The 13,278-nt window shown below is 42.1% G+C and overlaps 1 long non-coding RNA gene across 1 annotated transcript; it reads left to right on the top strand.

The window, feature by feature from the left end:
• Positions 1–3,832: 3,832 nt before the first annotated feature.
• Positions 3,833–10,856, top strand: LOC130928868 (uncharacterized). The gene is made up of 3 exons (XR_009066747.1): positions 3,833–3,951; positions 10,157–10,227; positions 10,316–10,856. It is a non-coding gene; the product is annotated as an uncharacterized LOC130928868 (long non-coding RNA).
• Positions 10,857–13,278: the final 2,422 nt, after the last annotated feature.

The following is a 13,278-nucleotide window of genomic DNA, read 5'->3' as shown; positions in this document are numbered from 1 at the left end:
GGGTTCAGGGTTAAATTTCTCACCAATAAGAACTGATAGGCTAAATAATTAATGCAAAAATAAATCAAGCAATCAAGTCATCAGCCAACTAAACCTGTTTTTGACAGGGGAAAAAAATGAACTGGCACATTCAGCAAGTGATAAGGGGTCAATCTAAGTCTGAACATAGTGAAAGTAGTGTAATTCACCTAATAATGGTAGGGTCATTTCTGTCCTTACAACATTTGGGAAGACAATCTAAATTACCAATACAACTGAAGTCATTCTATAGTGCAAATAAGGTTGCTTAAAAGTTAGTGGGGACAATTTGAGCAACCTGAAAAGTTGTTAGTGTTATGTCCCTACCATCTCAAGGAATCGGACGTTTTAGCTAGACAGCCGGAATCGCGCCAACCGAACCGCTGGACCCGCGCTGGCGCAGCTCCAACGACCCGGGCCGGCGGGACCCTAACATCCCGGCCAAAAGGCCAAACTCCGCGCGTTCATCTTTATCTTAACCCTTTGCACTGACTCCATTTTGAAAGGTCTAAAGAAGGCTCAGCAACAACAAGTTGACAATTTATTCAGGTCGACAGCGATCAAACAGGTGAAACAGAAACAGACTCAGCCAGGGAGGCAAGATCACCCTATCACACGTCAACAAAAGGTTCCCAAGAAAAATGACATTGATTAGTTAAACATTCAGTAATGCATGTGCCGGTATGAGATTTTGGCGGTATGATAACCTTAAGCAAAAATACCGTGGTTTCACGGTATCGCGGTATTGCAATTTTAGCTATAAAATGTGTGATTTTGCGACAAAAAAAGGACTGTTTTTCACTGAAGACCATTTTGGTTTTATTTTTCACAACATATTTGCAAATTGGCAGATGTTTACAAAGGCGGAGGAATTTACAAAAGTTGGCTAATGGTAGAGAGGAAACTAGTTAGCCGTCTTGGCATGGTAAGTAGCCAAGTTATCTGCCTTGTTAACAAGCTTACGTTGTAGTGTTTGTTTTACCATCGCGAGACACACTAAACCAGCTTGGGTGAACTCTGGTAGCTGGTGGAAAACGTTCATGACAGCGTTTATTTACCTTAAATTTTGTGTAAAGTGACAGATGATGATCACGTAAATGTGAAATCGTGTTGGAGTTGTCGCCTGCACGACAGCTGTCCTTCCCCCTCTAAGCCGCGGCCGTCTGTTTCTTTTCAGTAGGTGAAGTACTCCCATACCAGCAACTTTGTCTATCTTTGAGTGAGGAAAAAGCTTAGGTGTAGTGTCACTGACAGACACAGGACAGAGCAACAACTGGAAGGGGGATGGCAGATCTCCGCTGTTCCAAGCCACAGATTTCTCGCTACATTTTTGGGACCTCAAAAATAGCTAATACCGTACCTACAGTATGACGGAAAATTTTAGTGGTTTTGAAACTGTGACGTTTTCATACCACGTATACCTTGAAGACGGTAACAGGCACATGCCTACATTCAGTCTTTTGAAGGCTCTCGCGGGGTGGGCTGCGGGTAGGAAGAAGGATGTGTTTAGGAATATTGTCTGTTTGTGGATTGGACAGGAGGATTCGTGAGTTACTGTTGTCCGGGCAACGAGTGTTGTGGATTTTGCCACCTTAGCGTCAAAGGGGCTCTTGGAGTCTTGTCAGTTGTATTAGCAGATGGATATCGGGCATTCTCCGGTGTTCCTTGTGTTGGGACACAGCTTCCCGCCTTTTGTTCTGGACTGTCCGGGAGAACTGATTGTGAGAGTTAGTGGTATAGACGTGGGCTTGTCAGCGTCAATCTTGCTCAGTCAGTTGCATGACGCACACGTTGGGCTTCCGTGATAAGAAGCCGTCATGTCTCTTTATGCTCTATATTCTGCTTGTTTTCCTTAAACTATGGTATAAGTTATATTTATTTTATATTAAGTGTGTTAGAGTAATATAAACAGTCAAACAGTAAATACAAGAAACGATACTATTCCCTGATTGATTGTATTAAGTGTGTTGGAATAATGCAAACAGTTAAACGGTGCCTACGAAAAAAGGTACTATCTCCTTCACTTCCCTATGAAAACCTACGACCTTGCAGGAAGTAGATGATCGTCCATTCACCGCCAACTCTAAAAGCAGCTGTCTCCGTGGCATACCCAGCATAATAAAAAAAAAAAGAAAAAAAAAAAAAATCAGGTACACTTTCTCAAGGAAAAAAAAATGTCATTAAGGCTCTCATTTCTCCTAATTCATCATCTCCATTCAGATCTGGATGAGTAACAAGATCTCTAACACAATGAAGGAGTCATCACATTTATCCAATTAGACCCTTAATGTGACATCTCTGAATAATTAACCCATGTGGTGATGAAATCATTTTCTAGTGAGTGTGTGTTGTGCGTGGAAGCGATTCATCGTGGCACCAGCTTTTAAAAACGATATGTTACTTTTTCCTCTGAAGGTTAAAGTGCTGAAAGATCTCAGTGGGAGAGAGATTTGAGAGATTTTGGAAAGGTTGCATGAGGATACACAAGTGAAAGCGCGAGTGAGAGGGAAAGAAAGATGGGGGATGTGGTGGGAAATAAGAGACAAATCCATTTGAATTATGCAGAAGGTACCTTCATTCTGATGTCAGACATAGCATCACCACTCCTTGCGTGTGCTTTACTACACAAACAATTGGTAGAGACACAAACACGGGCTAACGCTCTGACTTAAACGATATTTTTCCATTTTTAAATACGCTCGCCAAAAATAACCAAAAACATTCCGGTTTGGGTGACTTGATCCATCACACTGTGTAAATGTGCAAGACGTAAAGCCATTAAGCGCTTGTCATGGCCACGCAGAGTTTGGTTCAGGGGAAGCGAGATAGAACAAATTATACATGAAAGAGTCATTTGTAGGCAGCTGATGGAAAAAGCGAAGCTTCGCCGGCCGACTGCGAAAATCTCACATCATCTGGCAGGTGATCGGCCGCCTCGGGTGGCCTTATTCACGTGCCGTTGACAATACGGCAGACATCAGCCAGCCTGGAGAGGCCTATCCAACATCCTCTCAGACTGCTGTCTGAGTGGATGTTACAAGGAGAAGATGATGAAGTCAGAATCAAAAGAGAAAATCCTTTTGGTATCAGTGGGGGGGAAAATCACAGGGTAAGACTCTTGACTTTTATTTGTCTCTCTCTCGGAAAGAGAATAAAAGAAATGCTAGGAGCAAAAACATAAAGAAACAGGTTCAGAAGCATGTACTAATGTTAGCTTTTTAGCGTGCTGTTTAGCTAGTTGTTACTGCTGCGCAAGATGACAAGCTCACTTATTTAAGTAAGTTTTATTCAAAGCAGAGGCGTCACTAGCTTTTAAGAATTAGGGGGGGCTTAGTCCCCAGGAGATGACTAGGATGTAAGTGAACGTAGCGTTTCATATACAGTGCCCTCCATAAATATTGGCACCCCTGAAAAAGATGTGATTTTTAGCTTCTAATATTTTTTTTTAATTCAAATAATATGGGACCTTAATGGAAAAAAATAGAAAAATCCAACCTTCAATACAAATGCATTCATTCAGTGGGGAAAAAAATCCTACATATAGAAAAAATTATTTGACATCAAATAATGTGTCACAATGGCCTACCGCACGCAGGCTTTTTTTACGTGACATCGCATCGTAAAGCGGAAGTAAAGCCGAAGTGGGACATTATAGACCCACCCTTGCATAGACACAACGTAATTTGTCCTACTTTTCTCCGGTAATCTTTCAAAAACGAACATGCCGATCACGCATTGCTTTTTTGGAACTTGTAGAAACGACTCTAGACATTACGACACATGAAGGATGTTTTCTTCATACATTTCCAGAAACCAAAAACTCGGGAGGAAAAAATGTGAAGATCGAATCAACACCAGCTCGGTGAATCCATTCACATTTCATATCAAGTAAACATTATGTTGGGTTGGCATGGTCTTTCAGAGGACAAAGAGGTAAGTATTTTTTATATTTTTAACTTATTTTTTTAGCGTAACGTTTTGCCGTACTGCTTCTGTCTGACAATGAATTACCTGAAAAGAATTACAATGGTATCTGACTGCCACTGTTACCGTTTCTGTTATATATATAAAAAAAAACTTTAGTAAGGAGGAAGTGTAAATAAATTATAGAATTAAGATGTGTCATCAATGAAAAAATTAAAAGTGTTCGTTGGCTGTCACTGAGTAGCATTTGCGATCGCTACACAAAGTTAACTAAATTACCCCCAATAACGGTAAGAGACATAGGACAACCGGAGGATATACAAGAAAGACAGGGCTGATGGTAAAGGATAGCTTGTTGAAATAGGGAGAATGTAATTGTCAGTCGCGTCGATAAAAAAAGCTAAGGCTATGCCTAGCTTGGTTCGTTTTTTTTTTATCTTTTTCAGCCTTCGACACTCAAGCCATCTCTTTAACTGAACATTTTTATGTTCTTCCACATCTTTGCCAGTCAATTTGGCACCAGGTACATCATTTTTGGAGAGAATTGGTAGGTTTAGCTCTGTAAACATCTCCTTCGTACACGATTTCCATTCATTTCCTACTAGGGACAAACGGTTGCTTTTCCCTACTTGGCAACAGTAGCTAATGTCATGAATATTAGTGAGCGGAAGTGACGTGTTGCTTGCGGTACGCCATTATTAGCACCCCTGGTGTTAATACTTTGTACAACCCCCTTTTGCCAACAAAACAAGGTCTGCGGACTGAGATGGCCGTGGGAGGAGCTTGATTTTGTGTCTGGTGAACCATTTCTGTGTAGATTTGGCCATATGTTTAGGGTCATTGTCTTGCTGAAAGACCCAGTGATGACCCATCTTCAGCTTTTGGGCAGAGGGCAACAGATTTTGATTTAAAATGTCTTGGTATTTCAAAGCATTCATGATGCCATGCACCCTAACAAGGTTCCCAGGGCCTTTGGAAGCGAAACAGCCCCACAGCATCACTGACCCACCCCCATACTTCACAGTGGGTATGAGGTGCTTTTCAGCATGCGCATCTTTCATGGCACGCCAGACCCACTAAGAGTGTTTATTGCCAAAAAGCTCAATCTTGGTCTCATCTGACCAAAGCACACGGTCCTAGTTGAAGCCTGGGACTGTGTGTATTTTTGTGTGAGATAATTATGGAGGGCACTGTATATACACTGTTGGCCAAAAGTATTTGCACCCCTGCAGTTCTGTCAGATAATGCTCAATTTCTCGCAGAATATGATTGCAATTACAAATGCTTTGTCATTAATATCTTCATTTATTTGGCTTGCAATGAAAAAACACAAAAGATTGAGGAAAAAATAGTCATTATCATTTTATACAAAACTAGTAAAATGGGCTGGACAAAGTTTTGGCACCGTCAGCCTAATACTTGGTAGCACAAACTTCAGACGAAATAACTGCAAACAACCACTTCCAGTAGCCATCAATGAGTTTCTTACAATGCTCTGCTGGAATTTTAGACTATTCTTCTTTGGCCAACTGCTCCAGGTCTCTGAGATTTGAAGGGGGCCTTCTCCAAACTTTCAGATCTCTCCACAGGCGTTCTATGGGATTCAGGTCTGGACTCATTGCTGGCCACTTTAGAAGTCTCCAGTGCTTTCTCTCAAACCACTTTCTAGTGATTTTGAAGTGTGTTTTGGTTCATTCTCCTGCTGAAAGACCCATGACCTCTGAGGCAGACCCCGCTTTCTAACACTGGGCCCTACATTATGCTGCAAAATTAGTTGGTAGTCTTCCGATTTCATAATTCCATGCACATGGTCAAGCAGTCCAGTGCCAGAGGCAGCAAAGCAACCCCAAAACATCAGGGAACCTCTGCCATGTTTGACTGTGGGGACCGTGTTCTTTTCTTTGAAGGACTCGTTTATTTTTCCCTGTAAACTCTGTGTTGATGCCTTTTCCCAAAAATCTCTTCTTTTGTCTCATCTGACCAGAGAACATTCTTCCCAAAAAACCTTTGGCTTTCTATGGTAAGTTTTGGCAAACTCGAGCCTGGCTTTTTTATGTCTCTGGGTCAGGAGTGGGGTCTTCCTGGGTATCCTACCATAGAGTCCCTTTTCATTCAGACGCCGACGGATAGTCCGGGTTGACACTGTTGTACCCTCGGACTGTAGGACAGCTTGAACTTGTTTGGATGTTAGTCGAGGTTTTATCTATCCACTAGCCGCACAATCTTTCGTTGAAATCTCTCGTCTATTTTTCTTTTCCGTCCACATCTATGGAGGTTAGCCACAGTGCCATGGGCTTTGCACTTATTGATGACACTGCGCACTTATTGATGACACAGGAACATTTAGGTCAGGGTTCACTAAATCCGGACCTCGGTGCCCTCCTGGATGACCGAGGTTTTACCATATCTCCAAGAGAGAGCCCGGACACTTGTTTTGGCCACTTGTATCCAGGATCTTGTTCTTTCGGTCACGACCCACTGCTCATGACCGTAGGTGAGGGCAGGAACGTAGATCGACTCAATCAGGATCATTATCAGGCTTCTAGAGAGGTTGCTGATGACATAATCATTTGATTCAGATGTGTTAGGGGAGAGAGACGTGGAAAACACGACAGGAAAAGTGGCACCGAGGTCCGGATTTAGTGAACCCTGATTTAGGTCTTTGGAGATGAACTTCTGATTACTTGTTTGCACACTTTCACCATTTGGGGTTGGGACCTTCATTTGTGTTGAGTTGAATGAGGTGTGTCCAAACTTTTGGCCTGTACTGTTCGTGAATCAGCTCAGCTCCTGTACTCATCTACAGTATGAGTAAAGTGAGAAACACAGCTGATGCTCCAGTTTTGAAGGGAGTCACCCCAAAGATAGTTGTAAAAATACTTAACTCTATTAGCAACCTGGACCTTCACAATGCATTTCAGACTAACTAGCTAGCAGTAGCTAAGTAGCAGCGTTATTTTAGCGCTGGGATCTAACTTTTGACTGTAGTGTGGAAGCCAAGTTTTTATATGCCAAACACGGAGCATTTGGTTTATTAATTACATGAGACTTTTGTTAGCTGTGGGTTGGAGCTAACTGTTACTCCCAGCAGTAATAAATACGAAATTTCTTGAAAATCGTCTTTTGTCCATCCTTTATCCATCTATTCACGCTCTATTCGAGACTGTGGGCGTCAGAGGTACACACGCACACAGTGCTGGTACGAGCAGGTCACAGGGAAAACGCGGACTGGATTTTTATGGATGTGGGCATTCTCTATTTCAGCCCCCCAAAATAGGCGCCAGTGATTCTAAGGATTCCGAGAGTAAGACATTCAATAATGACTGACTACTGTTAGTTTTTGACTGTGCTAAACAAGGTAAACATCATATTGATTAATTGTGCAAAAAAAAAAGCTTTTCGATGGACAATTGAATTAGCTTTTCCGTAACCTTGAATTTATGAACTACACCAACTTCAATACTGCTGACAAGATAGAACTTTCCCATCCAAACAATTAATTTGTTTGCGCCCCCGCGTGAAATGCCGTACACCTCTTAAAGCCAACGGTGCGACTCCACCTAATGGACCTTCGTACTGTGATGGAGCACGCCGACGATGACAGCATTGTTCATTAAGCACACCGTTTCACAAGCGAACGATTTGATTTTCATCTATCGGAACTTCAAGGCGCTCATCTCGTAATTGGCCCGGATTAGTCAGCGTTTTGTCAAAGTGCGAACGCCGCCTGGTTGCGTTCAGCCTCCCCTCGCCAGATGGATGGGAGATCAAGATTTGGCCACTTGATTCCCAGCCGCTCTGTTCTGCGGCGCTATACATACGTCAGCTCATGGAGGGAAAATATGGATCCTCGCTGTGCTTTCTCAGGTTTGACAAATCAGCATCTGTTGGCCTGTCTGCAAGCCAAAACCCCCCCACTGAGTCCAACATCGATAATAGAGAGCGGACACGTTGAAGTGCTGAGATGCTCTTTAATTGGGAGTTCTCAGGTGTAGAATTAAAATGGGTGAGATGGAAATGAGGCTGACAGTCACTCAAAATGAAAAACTAGCTTTGGCTTTGGAAATAGCTGTCCTCATTAGTTTTCTTCAACTCAGTCTTAATCAGCAGTCTCGAACAATTCGTTTTTGTGGAGTCTGTTGCTCCTGTCGCGCTGGATGGCGGCCATATTTGTGGCATGCGTCGCTACTAAGACTAGCGTGTTGGCTAGTTGTCAACAATTTCACTAGATACTTGGATGAAACATCGCAAATGAGATATTTAAAATCTGATTAGAATTGCTGAGTAATCTGGTCAGCAATTCAAAATTTGAATCGCCATACCAAAATCTGTCCTTACTGCCCTTTTCATTTCCAGTTGGTTGTTAGGTGTATCATAATGAGCTAGTCATTCTACTTATAGCTAAATAGCATATATTGTAGTAACACAGTAGTAGTATAAATGTAAGTACTTCACTCTGAGTGAGCCAACTTAGATGGATAGCTATCTAGGTATTACAGCTGGATAGAGCTAGGTAGCTAAAATGCAAACCTTGTCATGAACGTTTTTGGGGTGAGAGTTTGTTCATGAATTATGTCAAGTTCAAAAATAGACCCTTAGGTAGACATTTGTAAAATTACCCAAAAATAAGGAGAGAACACACTCAGTTTTCTTGGCCAAGGAGAGCAAAGAGGGACTAGACAGAAGAATGCTAGATTACGTTGTATAGTCACCAAAATTGATCTAAGGAAAAAACCCTCTTTGCTCTTTTTATTAGGGGTTTGTCCTAACACAGAAGGGTGCCGCCCTGAAGGGAGGGGGAAAGCAAGCTGGAGACACCCATGTGATTTTGGTTGGCTATGTATGAGCATTTAGGTAGAACTAACTAAATACACGTGTGTAAGCAAGGGCACAGGTAAAAAAAATGGTCAGAATGACCCAGACACTTCAGTTATGCAACGCTGCAGCCATGGAAGATGTCCTTGAATGGAAAATTGTCCTCGAAGGTCTAGACGAAAGTCCAGACGCCAGGTGCTGAAGGTCTAGTTACGCAATGATGGCCATGAAGCAAGGCAGTTGTCATCCCGACCCTCTTTACTCTTTGTAACACTTAAACATTATACTACAACCTAGTACAGCAAGCAATAATCATTTACTGGTTATATCAATAAGAAAAAAATATGGCAATATGTATTATGTATGGTATATATGTGCACAAGCAAATATTCAATCAATCAAGCAAATATTCAATCAATCAACCCTCGATAATTACCTCAACAAATTATTATTGGGTGTAGAGTTCAACTCCAAAAATCTGATACCGATGTATGCGGTCGTGCACTTAACGGGCTATTGCTAATTGTACTGCGATGCCCCACTGGATGCTTTAATAATGATAAATGTAACAACTTCAAAGTTTTCCCCCAAAAATAAACATTCTCTGAAAAATAAGAGAACAACCTCAACTCAAGCTATAGAAAATCAATGTCCCATATAAATAATATGAATTGAAATAAACCAAAATATCCATAATTAAATAAAAGGAATCATTCACAAATAAATCACGTTTACAGTAGTTACCCGCGAAGAGCCACTAGTGGGCAACCAAAGCATTACATAGGAAATGCCAAGTCAAAGATAATTCCCAAGATGTATTTTGCACAGGTTTTTGAATTTTACTACTTTTCTAGTTTCTTAGTGACTATTTCTTTCTGGTAACACAGTAGATATATGTAATGAGTTTATAATTCATTATTTTTCAATCATTTATTGTTCATTTAATTTTTCCACCATTATTGCAAATGGTCTGCTCACATAACAAATCCCAAGCATCTTACTTTGGAGATCTCTAATGGTCAAGAAGGAAAACTGCCGCGCTAAGCTAAAAGCAGAAGGCTATTATATTCGCATTGAAAACAACATACATATTGATCCAAAACCTATTGCGAAAATCAGACATAAATATTATCTGATATCATATTATTGGACACCCAATAATATTGGACAACTCAAATTAGCTGGTTCCTCTCCCTATGTGGTGTGCCTTCAGTAAATAAGGTCATAATGAGCTTGTACAGCTACTTGTAGCGAGGTAGCATATATAGTACTAGGTACGCTAGTAGTATGTACAGGTAGCACACTCTGAGTGAGCCTATTTACAGATAGCGAGGTACTGTAGATAACTTTGATAGACAGAGTTTTACATTTTTAACTGTTTTCTCAATGATCATGACAGGTCTGCTCTAAAAAAACAAAACAGAAAACACTGAAACGCAAGTCTGGGACTGTGGAGTGAGAGTTTCCGAGGTGAGCGTTTATTCATGAATTGTTTCTTAAAAAGTCTTGATGAAATCCACATTGTGTTTCATGTTCAATTTCATTCAAACCTCAACAGGAAACACTGTTTAGCTAATGGTCCAATGTGTGAGGAACAAGAAGCTGGTGACTCAAGATCAGATGCCGAGAACTGAGTAAGTGTGGGATCCATGTCGGTGTGAAGGCGTTGAATTGAAAGTAAGCCACAGTAACATTTTATATTCTTAAAACAAATGATTAAAAGAATAATTGATCTAGACTCAAGCCGTCTTTCTGAGTGAGCCATCCACAATTCAGACAGATTTAACTTGCGTGCACCTCCTGCGCGCAAGCTGATGATTCACCATATGAGATCTTCATCACCGTCACACTCTCCCAATGTGTCAATCACTCCATCTCCCACCTGCAAATCATTTTTGCACACTTCTACTTAACTCTTCTCTGTGCAGTATACCAACGCAATGTCAAGCTAGGTGACTTTAGTCAGCAGTTTCATGCATCATTAGAGCACAGATAAAAGCACAGACATAAAGGAAGAAACGCCTGATTGAGCAGAGTGTCTTTTACAATACAATTACTTCAATATCATTTTACTGGGGAAAATATTATATGGTTGTATTTGTGAGTTTGCTGCAGTGTATGATTTGAGAAGCTGTGAATTTTGTTGTCCATAAAAACAAGACGTGTAGCCCTAATAAAAAGGTTTTAATAGAATTTCATGCATTTTATCAGCTCATTTTCTGGGCACGTAAACATGTTATTTCTTAGATGAGAGGGGAATGTCTAATTTGGAAGGTAAATATCCATGTACCCTAAAACATTTTATGTTGGACCGCATTAGTTCTATTGAATGATACAGTGGGGCAAATAAGTATTTAGTCAACCACTAATTTTGCAAGTTCTCCAACCTGAAAATATTAGAGAGGCCTGTAATTGTCAACATGGCTAAACCTCAACCATGAGAGACAGAATGTGGAAAAACACCCAGAAAATCACATTGTTTGATTTTTAAATAATTTATTTGCAAATCATGGTGGAAAATAAGTATTTGGTCAATACCAAAAGTTAATCTCAAAACTTTGTTATGTACCCTTTGTTGGCAATAACGGAGGCCAAACGTTTTCTGTAACTCTTCTCAAGCTTTTCACACACTGTTGCTGGTATTTTGGCCCATTCCTCCATGCAGATCTCCTCTAGAGCAGTGATGTTTTGGGGCTGTCGTTGGGCAACACGGATTTTCACTCAAAATCTCTCAATACATGGCCCCATTCATTCTTTCCTTTACACAGATCAGTCTTCCTGCTCCCTTTGCAGATGAACAGCCCCAAAGCATGATGTTTCCACCCCGATGCTTCACAGTGGGTATGGTGCAAATCAGTATTCTTTTTCCTCCAAACAAGAGAACCTGTGTTTCTACCAAAAAGTTCTATTCTGGTTTCATCTGACCATAACACATTCTCCCAGTCCTCTTTTGGATCATGCAAATGCTCTCTAGCGAACCGCAGACGGACCTGGACGTGTACTTTCTTCAGCAAGGGGACACGTCTGGCAGTGCAGGATTTGAGTCCCTGGCGGCGCATTGTGTTACTGATAGTAGCCTTTGTTACTGTGGTCCCAGCTCTCTGTAGGTCATTCACTAGGTCCCCCCCATGTGGTTCTGGGATTTTTGCTCGCCGTTTTTGTTATCATTTTGACGCTACTGGGTGAGGAGGGAGTTGAAAGTCCGTGTTGCCCAACGACAGCCCCAAAACATCACTGCTTTAGAGGAGATCTGCATGGAGGAATGGGCCAAAATACCAGCAACAGTGTGTGAAAAGCTTGTAAAGAGTTAGAGAAAACGTTTGGCCTCCGTTATTGCCAACAAAGGGTACATAACAAAGTATTGAGATGAACTTTTGGTATAGACCAAATACTCATTTTCCACCATGATTTGCAAATAAATTCTTTAAAAATCAAACATTGTGATTTTCAGTTTTTTTTCCTCCACATTCTGTCTCTCATGGTTGAGGTTTACCCATGTTGACAATTACAGACCTCTCTAATATTTTCAAGTGGGAGAACTTGCACAATTAGTGGTTGACAAAATGCTTATTTGCCCCACTGTACGTATTTACTGTAATTTTCAGACTATAAGTGGCACTGAAGGAAACCATCCATCCATCCATCCATCCATCCATCCATCCATCCATCCATCCATCCATCCATCCATCCATCCATCCATCCATCCATCCATCCATCCATCCATCCATCCATCCATCCATCCATCCATCCATCCTGTCCCGTTGGGTCGCAGGGTCCACACTTCCCTCTCCCAAGCTACTTCAACCCACTCCTCTGGTGGAATCCCAAGGCGTTCCTTGGCCAGCCGAGAAACATAGTCCCTCCAGCGTGTCCTGAGTCGTCCCCAGGGTCTCCCGTTTGTGGGACATGCCCGGAACACCACTCCAGTGAGGCGTCCAGGAGGCACCCGAACCAGATGTCCAAGCCACCTCAGCTTGCTCCTCTCAACGTGGAGGAGTACCTGCTTGACCCTGAGTCCCTCCTGGATGACTGAGCTTCTCATCCTATCTCTGAGGGAGAGCCCGGACACCCTGTGGGGGAAAGTCATTCAGGCCGCTTGGATCCAGGATCTTGTTCTTTCGGTCACAGGGCAGTCCAGACTTTCCTCTCCCCACCTACTTCAACCAACTCCTCCAGCAGGATCCCAAGGCGTTCCCAGGCCAGCCGAGAAACATAGTCTCTCCAGCATGTCCTGGGTCATCCATACGGCCTCCCATTTGTGGGACATACCTGGAGCACCACTCCAGAGAGGCGTCCAGGTGGCACCCAAACCAGATGTCCGAGCCACCTCAGCTGGCTCCTCTCAATGAGGAGGAGTAGCTGCTCGACCCTGAGTCCCTCCTGGATGACCGAGCTTTTCACCATATCTCCAAGAGAGAGGCTGGACACTTATTTTGGCCACTTTTATCCAGGATTTTGTTCTTTCGGTCACTCCCCACTACTCATGACCGTAGGTGGGGGCAGGAACATAGATCGACTGGT

This window comes from Corythoichthys intestinalis, chromosome 13 (assembly GCF_030265065.1).
Source record: "Corythoichthys intestinalis isolate RoL2023-P3 chromosome 13, ASM3026506v1, whole genome shotgun sequence".
NCBI lineage: Eukaryota > Metazoa > Chordata > Actinopteri > Syngnathiformes > Syngnathidae > Corythoichthys > Corythoichthys intestinalis.
Note: the sequence above shows the minus strand (reverse complement) of the source record. Positions and strands in the feature narration are given on the sequence as shown.